The sequence below is a fragment of the Balearica regulorum genome, chromosome 3 (genome assembly GCF_011004875.1).
Source record: "Balearica regulorum gibbericeps isolate bBalReg1 chromosome 3, bBalReg1.pri, whole genome shotgun sequence".
NCBI lineage: Eukaryota > Metazoa > Chordata > Aves > Gruiformes > Gruidae > Balearica > Balearica regulorum.
In genome coordinates, this window is record NC_046186.1 from 122,745,555 (window position 1) to 122,758,588 (window position 13,034).

Sequence of the window (13,034 nt, forward strand, 5' to 3'; positions counted from 1 at the left end):
GAGTCCTTATGTTCAACTACAAGGAATGTCACAAGGCACTGTCTGGATCTACTGTAGTGAGTGTTTGCAAGCCCATTTCAGTCCTCAGTGCTAATTATGTTTATCTGAAAACGCTTAATGTGGTTGTACAGAGGAAAAAGAATCCCACAACAAAAAATGTTACCTTTGTCTGGAAGATGCTCCTTTACCCATACAGCATCTGTAAACTATATGTACTTAGGCTGATTACTTCTACAATTAATGTGCTTTGGGTTTGTGATTCTGTAAACAACCATGCATTGCAAAATGTACAGCATTTACTGAAAAGTGTCTATAATATATTTTAAAAGGAATTCTTAACTAAGCTTTGACCTTGATACACTCGGAAGGGGAAAAGGATCAATTATAGATAAAAGGAGGGGAGCTCTTGGAGGACTTGCATACCTAAGACTTTCTCTAGGTACAATTCTAGATCTGTATTTATTGGTATTTATCTTTCCAAAGCTCAGACAAGTAAAGATGCTGTAATTGATTTTATTTGAAAGCGAGAGATGGGGCCAAAAGGGAACTTTTTGGTCTTCAGCTTTTACTTTTCAAGCCATATAAAATAGGCGTTTGTACTAGAGGTGTTTAATGACATTCACATTTTTTTGGCCAAATGTGTGAACGGGAGCCTCTGGCAAAGCAAACTCCACCTCTCCTAGCTTCAAATGAGTTGGGAAAGATCTTCATCCTGCCAATTCATCTTTAATTGGCCTATGCTGTAAGAAGCAATTAAAACTAAAGGCCTGATTCATAAAAAATGTACATTCTGTTTATCTGTCTGCGTAGGGGCTTTTCCTGCACTCCAGCTAAAAGTGCAGGTGGCACATTAGCTTTCCAGTGCATCTTTTTGCAATTTACTCCTTCCCTCCTTTTTCTGAGTCACAACTGACCTCCTCTCCTGGGTTCCTCTGAGTAAGTAAATGGGGGTGCGCGGCGTAAACCTTCTAGACAAAAGGCAAAGTTTAGACTATATGTGAAAATGTCCAAATAAAAGCTAATGGTTTTGTGTCAGCAGTGCTGGCTTCTGTTATCTGATTGATTTTTAGCAAGCTACTGGCTTGGTAGATGGATTTTTAAAAGATCTTTCTTTGCCTGCTCTGCTGGGTGTGCAAAGCCTGCAATGTTCAGAAAAACAGGGAAAATAAAATAATGTTAAGTAGTTAAAGCACAGAAGAAAAGAAATAGAGGTGAATGATCTGTCCGATGTTGAGGTTCATGCAAAGCCCAAATTTGAAGCAATTTTTTTTCCTTCCCATCCTTCCAAATTCTTGGTTAATAACCTGATGTCTAAATGCATTGAAATATATTAATGCCATTCCTTAGCATTCCTTTTTTGCTAGAAATAGTTTTCTATGGTGTGGGAGGTTTTTTGGCTTTTTTTTTTTGCCTATGAAGTCTTTTGGGATATAATTTATGTCACTGTATGGTATAAAGCTGAATCCTGCTCCATCTGTTGTGAAATACCTGTAGCTTTTAGAATGATCTCCACTACACACACTGCAGGGTCGGGTTTTGCTGGAGGTGGTTTGATCCAGTTTGGTTAAAATCATAGATGGTCTCCAAACTCCTTTGAAGATAGCCCAAGAAGGCTCCGTCTCTAGTTGTTGCTACGCCCTGTCTTGGGAGCCAGGCTGCCATGCTTTTTTTTGTTGTTGGTTTTGGTTATTCCCCAAATATTCCTGCTTATGCATGGATCCTGGCTGCCTCCCACCCGCTCCGTGGTGGTAGTAAAGCCACAGCCCTCAGTGGTGCTCAGCACCATCGGGGAGGTCTCTGCTTCTGCAAAGAAACCAAGTGACCAGGTTTCCACGTGCAATGTCAGCTCGGTGCTAACCATACGGCGTTTTCCACTGAGGTAAAAATTACCCTCTGGGGGAAGGAGAAGTGGCCTCCGGTCCACCTTCAGGATCAGAATCTGATAAACAGTTTCAAATGTCAGTGGCCTGTTGTTGGTAATTAAATTGTAATGACAGATCCCTGCTGATACTATCAAGGTGCTTTTGTCCCGGGAACCCTGCATTAAGAGGAGCCACAACAGCAGTTTTGCTTGTTACCTCTTCCTACTATTACAGTTAAATAGTTCGTGGCCATCAGCTTCCCTGAGCAGGAATGTGTACTGTGGCCTGCCTGCGTGGGTTTCATGCACAATTGCCAGGAACGCAAATGTATCGAAGTATTTGGATGTTCAAATGTTTGTTAGCCTGAGCTAACCAGCATTCCTGGTAGCAGAGCCTGTAGGCGCAGATTTGTTTCTATATTTTTACATCCAAACTTGGAGCCATTAAAATATATCCGTTGACTTTTGGACAGAAGGAGGAAATGTCTATAGAAAGGCTAAAGTTCAAAACGAAGGCACTTGGTCAGAGAAATATCAATATGCAGTTGTCAGGAGAACTTACATTCTGAGTCACAAAAATACTTTTTTTTTTGGGGGGGGGGGATGGGTGTTTAACTTGTTCCATTTTAAATGATTAAAACCACATGATCAGTCATGGAGATAATAATAGCAGTCGCTGCTTTAAAAACAACAACAATTGCTTTATTCCCATATTGGTGTTTGTGCCCTGAAAAGAAAAGAAGCAAAATGAGAATGTTTCGAATGTTTTGGTGAGTGAGTGCCTTCAAAGAAGTTTTGGAGCCCTTTTCCATCCTGTTCTGTAGAGGTCAGCAAGTTTGAGGAATTACAGGCACTAAGTGAAAATGAAAACATCAAGAGGCTTGCTGTCTGTCACAAGTATCACTAAATCTTTTTGAACAACCCTGGGCAGTGAATTATGGAAGCATGGAATTGACTTACAGTTTATTTCTAGTAACAGTCAGTTACTATGTCAAATCTAAAACCATTCAGAAAAGCCTATAAAAATATATGACAAACTAACCAGCAACCTCTAGATCTTTTTACATGTGTATGATTTTAAAGAACATCTTGCTAGCGCTTGTGGAAATGAACAGACAGGACGTTTTCATGAGGAGCTTTTTCTTTTTTTCTCCTCCTCGCTTGTGTTGTTTGGCATCACAGAAAGCCTCTGGAGTAGCTTTGCTGGAGGAAGACAATATGGTGTGTGGGCAGGGGAACGGCACAGCTCTTGCTCCTGCCTCCCTCGGTGATACTCTTCCCCCCTACCCTCCGCACCACTAGTGAATGCTCTCTTAGAAATCCCCCAAACTTTTATTTTGAGGGGCCTTATGGACACCTGCGAACATTTTAGCAAAGGTATGGCACCAGCCCTGGCTCACCCCAAGGTAAGAGAGAGGACAAGAGGTCCCATGAGTGGGATGCTGGCTCAGCGAGGCGCTGACAGACTCGTGTCGCCTGCGTGGACCTGCAAGGGCATGCAGCAGCATCTGCCCAGTGCTGATGAGTCCGGTCCTGCTGCTTGGCAGAGAGGGGACCTAAAGCCTTGGGTGTAAGAGCGATATCGTTGCTATGTGGGGCAGATGTGAGCTTTTCTCCTGGCTGCTTAAAATGAAGGTTTCTAAGAGCACGGGTGCTGTTTCTAAAAGCTGGGGGGGGTCAGGTTAGAGTGGTGTAATTGTTGGGCAGCCCAGGTCCGGTGTGCAGAGGGTATTTCAAAACAGCGCTGTTGCGTACCCCCTGTGGTTTGAGTCTCCGCTTCCGATTTCCCCCAAGAGGGCTCCTGGGAAGTGGCACTTCCCTAAACGTGCTGCCAGATCTGAAATGGTGGTTGGCTGATGTGGCGTTTCAGGAAGAGACCCTTTTTTTGGAGGAAGTAATGCTGGAAAATAGCCCCTTAGCTCAGGTGCTTAATCTGAGCTCCTGTCTCTCCTTGGGCTGGGTCACTAATTTTAGGGTGGGCAGGACCATCTGGACCTAATTCTCTCTCAGTGACAGAGTCGGGGGATAGCTCCACAAAAAACAAAGATAAATTAATTTAAAAATATGAAGCAACTCAAGGCATTAGTTAAGTTGCTATCTAGATACTATTGTGCCAGGCAGACTGGTATCTACCAGTTGGGTGGACCTACAGAAAGGTTATTTGACTAATTATGTGTGAGGGTTGTCCCACAGAGACCAAATAGGGAGCAGGTCTTTCAAAGCTATCGTTTTGTTTTCTTTCTGGATGAGTGGCAGAGAGCATTAAATGTTTAAACATTTGCCACTGCAAGAATGAATGCAAAATGTCATGACTCAGGATAGCCATTTTGCTTTCGTTGTGGTGCTTGTGCTGGGAAAGCATCCAAAACCAAGTTTGTCTTGTAAGAAATGATTTCAACATCGGTCCCCTGGCAATTGTATTTTAAAACTAACACAGCCTAATAAACTTTCACTCATGAAACCATCAAAGTTGTGTTTACTAGCAGAACACTTGGGTCAATAAAAATACTCTACACGCTAGGATTTGGGATTTTATTATTTTGCATTTATTGAGAAACAAATTGTAGAATAAAGTGGGGCCACGAATAAAATACTCCTATACACTCAGAATATAATACAAAATGTAATTAGGCAGCACATTGTTAAAAGTCACTACCAAAATCTAACAATACAGTGTCACCAATTGTAAGCATGTAACTGTATAATACATAATTGTCAACTGTTGAGAAAAGATCTCATTTTGATAATGCATATTGAGGTTGGAAGTCTGTTTGTTAATGAGTAGTCTGAAAAATACTTACGGCTCCAGGATGCTTGACAGCTCTAACTGCAACATTGTGCCGCACAGTCAAAGAACAGCGAGTTAGAAGGAATACAAACAAAAAATAAGCCCTTTTTAGGAGCAAAGAAACAGGGATGTTTATATTTAAGGATTGTATTAAAATCACAGTTATCCTGCTCAGATATTAGTCCCTTATAATAAATAGATTGATTCGCCATGATTACGCTGTGATTAATTTCTATTAATTTATATTTTATATGCACAATTTTGGCTTTAAAGCTGTTTTTTCAGAGCCGTTCCTGATAGCCTCAGCTTCATCTTTATGCAGAGGGCTGAGGACAGGAGTGCTCTGCTCACCTGAACGTGGGCCAGAGCCAGAGCAGCTCTCCTTGCCCACTTTTGCAGGTTCTCGGCATAAACCAGCCGTGACCTCAGTTATTCCCTCTGTGGGATATTCCTCCCCGAGCCGCGTGCCTGTAGCTCTGCTTGAGCAAAGCAGGAGCCTGGGACTTCAGGATGCCACCTGGTTTCCTTCAGGGCTGTCACCTCCCATGTACAGGCACGGCCCACACGCAAACCGGGGACCTGCTGGCTGCTGGACACAGAAATGTTGGGTACCCCCAGCATTTCATCACGCTTTCTTCCACAGCTTTATATGCCTGTTCAAGTTGTGCACAAAGCCAATATTCAACGCAAAAAAGCAAAGGTATATAAGTTGCGCTAGCAGGTTGCACACCTTTTATTTCTGATCTGTGCTGCTTTTATTTTCTTGGTGCGAGATTAAGAAGATATTGTTACGGTTATTCTGGATGCCACAAAAACTCCAGGTAGCATTTTGCAGTGAATTTCAAAATTTTTGAGTAGCGTTGTGCTGGTAAACTCAGATTTGAACTCCCATGGCATATATTCTGTTCCCTCATTATCCTGTGTGTTCAGGAAGCTCAGCACAACCCATTGTGACTTGTTTTCTCAGAGGGAGTGATTACATGTGGTGTAGTGGGTTTCTTTTTTGTGTGTGTGTATGTGTGTGGCAGTCATATAAAAGCAGGTCTGTTATTTTTCAGAGTATTTGTAGCAGCTGCAGAGGAAATGTCCGTGTTGCTCTATGTTTTAGGAATGAGGTTGGGAGTCTGTCGATGTCTCTGGAGACTCTGCTGGCAATGCTGACGTCTTCAGGTGGCATCTCACAGCGACTCAGCTTGCTGCTGTCCGAGGAAGGAAGCAGGCGGTACGCTTTCCTCCCCTTCACTCTGCCCCCCAAACCCAGAAGGAATAGTGACTAGTTCGGGCTTCGAATAGGTAAAAGAAAATACCTGGTTTTGCCAGATACTTGCTGCTGCAGACAAGGGCTCTGCATTTATCGCTGTGCCTGGTGCCACAGCAACCTGCAAACAGAGTGGTACTGGAAATTTGTTTCCAGGTCATCTCCAGAGCGATGGCTCTGACCAAAAGGCAGGGAAGGTGTTGGCTGGAAACAGACCAAAACTCCTCCATGTCCCCAGGAGCACAGTGGCTCTCTGAACTTCAACAAAAACTGGAGAACTTCACCAAAATAACAGGGCTTTTTCCCTCCTTTCTGCTTCCTCACTGAGTCCCCTGCCCATTTCATTAGCAGACTTTCAATGGAAACTTTTGGAAGGAGGAGTTGCACGCTTTAATTACACAGTTTAAACTACCAGTTATATTGCTTCTAACATCAAGCACTTTTTTTTTTCCTCAGTCATTCACCTTATTAGAGCAAACCTTGCTACAAGACTGATCTGCATACAGTATGCTGTCCTCTTTGCTTTTCTCAATGCATTATGTAGTTATCCTGCAAATGTACATTTTCTTCTATTTTCCATTTGTTTTCCTTTAAGACATCGTTTAACCATCGATGAGTTGAAGCAACTGCCATAGAAATACTACGTACCAAAGTCTGCCCAGACTCGGTGCTTCTTCATTATTATGGTGCAGCAAATTTCCAAATCCTGTTGCCTGCCAGCACCCTGATACAGAGAACCTCTGCTCTAAGGGGGTTGAGGGGTACAGACCTGTTAGCCTGAGTTTGGCACTGCACAGCGGGCTGCAATGCAACCCCCTTAAGCAGGACGGGTGCTGGAGCATTTGGGAGCATCTTCTAAATTAGGAGGTCACACTGGGGATCAGAGCTACCAAGCAGCAGGTGCCTGGACACTGCTTTCCTCCTCCTCTCAGCTGCTCTGAGCTTTTGTCTCGGACCCGTAGCTCCGCTCTGCTGCATCCGCGGGATGGACGGGGACACTGGGGGCTTAATGGGAAGTTGTCAGAAATAATTGCGTTTCTACCTTTTTGTGCTGTCAGAGGGGAAGATGTTAAACTCTATGTGAAAGCTGGATGTGAACGGGGATGGACAGTGGTCTTCGGACCATTACAACCTACTTCCTCTAATTTTTAAAATTTATATACTTTGTAATGCATTATTAATTTTCTTGTGAGTGATATGACTTTCAAGGCTATCAAGGGACTAATCTATTTTTTACATGGAGTAGAGAAGGATTCTAGGTTTGTACAAATAAAATACTCCCTGGAAGCAATACAACTGAAATGATATCTGCAAACATCACGGCTTTACCTCTCTTCTGAGCAAACATCAGAGTCTCTATAGAAAGTTAACACTTTAATTAGACAGGATTTCAAATGATCGTGTATGTCTGCTATTAAGCTAAAGCATTTGTATCCTTTTTCATGAAGATTGCTTTCTTTGTACAGGACTGAGCTAGGCATGTTCAGGAAGAGATATCCAAATCCTTAGTTTAAGGATATTTGGGAAACACACATGATTAAACAATCACCGGAATTAGCTGAAATCCAGAAATTGGGTTGCTATGGGATAGTATATTTGCTTAATTCTAGCCGATTGTTCCGTGCCTGCAGGAAAATTATGTGTAGTTGCAGAGGTTTAAATATGCTTTTTTCAGTGGAACTACAGGTATAATGGTTTCATAGGTCTAAGTGTGGAGATAATTTTGGTTTTTGGATGTTAAACAGTAGTGGATTTGCGCACGGTTATTTAATATAAAATTTGGTGGGAATAAATAAGATCCATCAAATGTTTATTTGGAAGTTGGGTTTGACCTCTAGAATCGCATTAACAGAAGATTTAATGTACTGAATTAGACTTTTTTTAACATTTGAAAAAATATCATGGGTGCAGTAAAATAGTCTTACTGAAGAGTCAAGTGCAGATGAGAAACGTGGTGTGATTAGAACGTGTCACTGCACGGACAGTGAATGTTTTTTAATGATTCACATTTCATGGATATCCAGTTCACAATTTATCTACTTTTTTTTTTTCCTTGGGTGCTATTAGCTACAAAGCCTAATACCAGCCTGTCTGCTTTGGAGGGAAAATTATGTCCATTTTTTAATCTCCGCTGTCTATTTCCTCCTCTACGCTATGTGAAATTCCTATCACTGATAGCAACTGCAGGTACCTCTGTGTGGAAATGTGAAAACCCGGCAGGCGCAAGTTGCGGTGCAAACTCTGGTTGGTGCATCTGGTCTTCCAGGATGTACCCGTGGCACTGAGATAGCGCCGCGTATCAAATTAGGTCTCATTTGGATAAAGATATCTGATCTGGTTGCAGAGTGTGAACATTTCTGTACTAAACCCACAAATGTTTGGTGCCTGCACTGAGAGGTAGCCTAGCTACACACTCTCTGCTGTTGCAAAGGGTAAAGCAAAGTTTCTCCCCACCCTCTAGGACCTGGCAGTGTCTGAACTTTTGCATATGTTGGAGAAGTAGGCGGAAATCATCGTCCATCTTTTCGTACGTCCCCGGTTGAATGTCACACACCTGAGAAAGGCAGGGCAGGTCTGTTTCTTAGGGCTTTCCTCTTGGAGTCTCAACTGTGTTTGGTGCATCTGAGAAGAGGTGGTGGAGGATGGTGGGTACAGGCACTTGCTGAGCACATGGTACAAATCAAAGCACCTTTCCGGTTCAGCTATACATCAGACCTGCTGGCATGTTCCTTAGCAGGACTACCTCTGCGGGCAGGAGCCTGTCTGCAGCAGATCCTCTGCCCACCTCATCCCACCCAGACCCAGGATGAGAGAATGGGAGTTGCCATGCAGCTCTTTTCAAGGCTGTTTCATGGTGCCAGGACTTGATCTGCCATCTTGTTTGCAGACTTCCTACAGCCAGAGCTTCATTATCTAACATTTGGGTGGTTATTGTCATATCTGTGGCAGCTAAACACTGTGTACTTTAATGGTTGGTTTATGCTTGGTGGTGCTGTTCCACACCGCCAGGTACCAATGTAGTTGAACAATTTCTTTTTATGCTTTGTGGTGTAACCTACATCCTCATTGGGTGGAGGTGGTTTGCCAAGCACTCCACTGGCACAAAATAAGCCAGCACAGCTGATAACAGGAGGGTACCTGCAGAGCAGGGGAATCCCTGAGCGGTGGCATCCAAAATCGAGCTTTTATCCTCTGGGAGTTGGTGTGTGATAATGCTCAGCCTCAGAAATGGCTTTTTGGAGGTGTTGTGTTCAGTAATCGTTGCAACCTTGAGTAGTCCCACATAAAAAAAATGCTCTCTAAGGATCATGAAATGCAAAGGTGGCTCCAAACCACCACTGCTTCCAGGGACAAGCAGTAGCAAGCACTGCTCGGCCCTCAAACGAGGATGTGTACTGGGCACTTCTCACTCTTCAATTCCCCTTCATGGCCCTGTGGGGACCTTTGACCTCCTTTCTAGTTTTTGTGGTGCAGTTCGCCCTGTGAAGGGCACACACTTTGCTCAAAAGCATAGATAATTCCAAAAGTTTTGTGTTATCTCCTGATGGGTCCTACTGTAAATGCCTGAGCGGGTCCCTTGGCTAGGTCTGTGTGCAGTACAGTTCCTAGAGCTGTTACATCATTTACGTTACGGAGCTGGGATGGAAGAGCAGGACCATTTGAAAAGCTCCAATTCTACTGTGGTTCAGAGGAGAAAGCTACCTGCCTGTCAAAACCTGAAAAAACTAGTTCTGAAAGTCAAAAAAACCCTCAAAGACTCCTTAATTAGCACAGTACTCTGACTGAGTTACCCAAAGTTTGCTTGGAGCAGTAGCACACCCCAAGAATGCACATGTTTTGTACCCAGCTCTGAAACCGACTCTCTCTGTGGCCCTGGGCGAGTCACTTAACTCCCCGTGGTTCATTGAACTGCAAAGGGGAGATAACGATTCCTGCCTACCACGAGGTAGGTTATGGCAGGATAAATTAGCTGTTGGCTTTTAGAGCACTTTAAAGATGTACTGCAAAGCATTAAGAGCACTTGTTTTTATGAAGACAGTAATGGTTAAATGATAATTCTGTGCTCTCGCTGAATTTGTTAGTTTTAAAGTGTGAGTGTTATGCTTCTACAATATGCTATTAATCCAAACAAATTACTAAGCCTTTGTGTGGTATGTGAGAAAGCCTATGAATTTACCTTTCTGTAGCTGTAAATGCAGTGGAAAGGATTTGAACTTCCCTTCTCACCTCAAAGCCTCTGGCAAACTGGTCACTGACATAATAAATATTCAGCATTTAATAATGCTTCACTTTTCCTCTTTAAACCATTAGTTGCTTCCTGCTTGACTAAGAAGAACTTCAAATTCAATTCATTAACATTTCTTTAAATAGCCCTCTTAACAATGCCGGTTTGGTTTCCTTGTTATGTTCTGTCACTAATAGCGGTTTTTACTTCTAACCTGTTATTAATTAGAAATAAAGACTGGATCTCTTCATTTCTGAATTAGTTTTAGTGCCTCTTTCCTCGGATGCCGAAGAGGGTCTTTTTTTAAGCCTAGTGTGTCGTGTTATATAATTGTTCCCAGGGTAAATAATTTAGCTGGTCAGAGAAAGTGCACTTCTCTCCGCCTTGAGTGGTCAGCCCGGCGGCGGGCAGCGAGGCATGCCAAATCCGAGGCAAAGAGGAGCACAGCTGCATGAAACTTTCATTAGGGCCATGGAGGTAAGAGGCCGCTTCTCTGCGATGCTTTCGGCATGACCCCTGGGGCTGCCCGCGACCCCACGGGGCGGGCAGGACCCACGGCGGCTGGCGCTGGCGGGCCACTGCTTCGCAGCGGCTTAACGTCTGTGCCGTGAAGGACAAATGAACAGGCGCAGATCGTCTCAGCCACCCTAATCTTTTCTCTCCCTACTTCAAAGCCTTCTGTGTTGCATCTTGGTCTGTAATTACCCTTGAGGTATTTCAGACTCGAAGCGACACCGGGAAAATTGCACTTCCCGATAATGGGAGTCCAGAGTTGTGTTTAATCAATTATGTAGTTGGTCATGAGACTGGCTTTTTAGTTACAAGAATTTTAAGGCCAACCTCTTATGCCCTGGCTGAGGAGAGCGACAATACCGAATTAAAGAAACACCATCCATTTGATGTACCTTAATCTAGGCTTTACCTGCTTAATTAAAAACATGCTGCCACTACCCACTTACTCCTCCATGCTCTAAACAGCCATTCGAATGCCATGCTGTAATTTCCTAAGCAAAACTGCTTGAGTTAGGTGGAGCTGCAACACTAATTTTTACGGATATAAACAGATCCGCTCAGCAGCAGCAGCAGCGTCTCCAGATTTGTTGGAGCCGGTGGCAGTGCTGTAGCGCAGGGCTCGGAGGTGTGCGGATGCTGGAGAGGAAACGCGAGCCGAGCTGGGAATTGCAAACACGCAGCCGCGCTAACTCACTTTGAAAGATACATGACAGCCAAAAGCTTCGCTCCTCAGAAGTAATGGAGTTGGCCGGGGTGCACGCGGGCGCCAGGGGTGAGGGAGTTCCAGGGGAATAAATTTGGACGATGCTAACTCACTGGATGCTCTGAGATGCATAGTAGCTGGTGGTGGGAAGGTCTTGCTTTGGGAAGCTTCAGGCCAGCCGAGGTTAAGTGATGCCATATGCCCATCCTTACAGATTCAATGTGGTGGGGTGTGATGATAAGCTGGGAAGGAGAGGAGCGTTCAGGGAGAGGGAACCTGCCCACAGGGCTGTCCTGTCTCATGCACTGAGCCCACAGAAGCTATGTGACTGCGCTGGCTTTCCCCATACCTGGGCTGACTCCTTTCTGTCTCCCAATTTCCATGGCCTCGCTCCCTCCTGCCAGGGAGAAGACAGCCCCTTCCTTCCTTCCTTCCTTCTGTGCCTCTGGGTGCCCACTTGCAGGCAGGATGAAGGACATGGAGGGGTGCAGGCCATGTCCATGCTGGTGAAGAGCAGACTTCATAGCACTCTTAAAGGTTTGCAGCCAGGCTGGGGACTTGCTGGTGTCTTTGAGGCTTTGGGAAACCTCTGTAAGGCTGAGGATATTGGAGATCTTTGCCCTTGGACCTTGTTGTCCGAGCATAGACTGGATGACCGCTGAATTACCCAAGCAACTGCTGTTAGAAGAGTGGCCAGGCACCCCCCTGCCTCCTCCACTTTCTGGCCTGCTTTCCCATACACTGGCTCCTTGTCTATCTGATTTCTCCCTTCTACCCCAATCTCCAGCTGCTTTTCAGCAATGCTTAGCAAGCTACTTACCGTGCTCTGCTTGCTTGCTTCTCTGCTTTGGAAAGTCTCATGAAATCTCAGTCACTGGTGCTTTTCATCAAGCATGAGGTACAAGTTTGATGCTATTTCAGATCTGCTTCAGCTGGGGGAGAGGGGAGCTTTCAGAATTCAAAATATCTTACAAATTCATACATTACTTTAGTTACCTCTGTGCCTGCCAGCTCTTTGCCTGTGATGCCAGTTTGTTGCAGAAATATTATTGTCTCTGAATTTAAGATGTCCGGGAGAGTTGATGATACGTGAAGAGTTATTGATTGATGTATACATTTATACCTCTTTTATAAATTCTTCTTTCTCAGACAGCATTATAGATAACTGTCCCAGAAGAAGGCAGCTTTGAATATCTGATGCATTTATATGGTTACAAGTGGGATGTCTGTCTGTACTATGGAAGGTAGGTTATTCCTTAGGCCCTTTCTCTCTCCTCTAATTTTAGACTAGTAGCACTATGCAGGACTTGTTGTTGCTACTCATACAAAGCCGGTGGGCTGTCTTGTTGGGAATCGCTCGTTGCCCTAACCCAGTTTCAGTCTATTAATATACCACTGGAGTCTGGCTGGAGTACAAAGTCCTCTGTGGCCAGGCCAGTAGCAATGTCTCTCTCCTGGAGCAATTACAGGAGAAGTTTTACAAAGATGATAATTCAGATAAAAGTGATCAGAGGGGCACAGTAGAGAGAAAAAGAACCAGTGGGAGAAAGTCAGCTTGGAGCTCAAAACTACATCCCCTGAGCTAATGGGGGTTCAGTGGAGGATGCGATTACGTTATGAAAAAAATGTACCTTGCAAGCACAGTCCCAGACTGTTCTTAAAAAAAAAAAAAAAAAAATAGCCCTT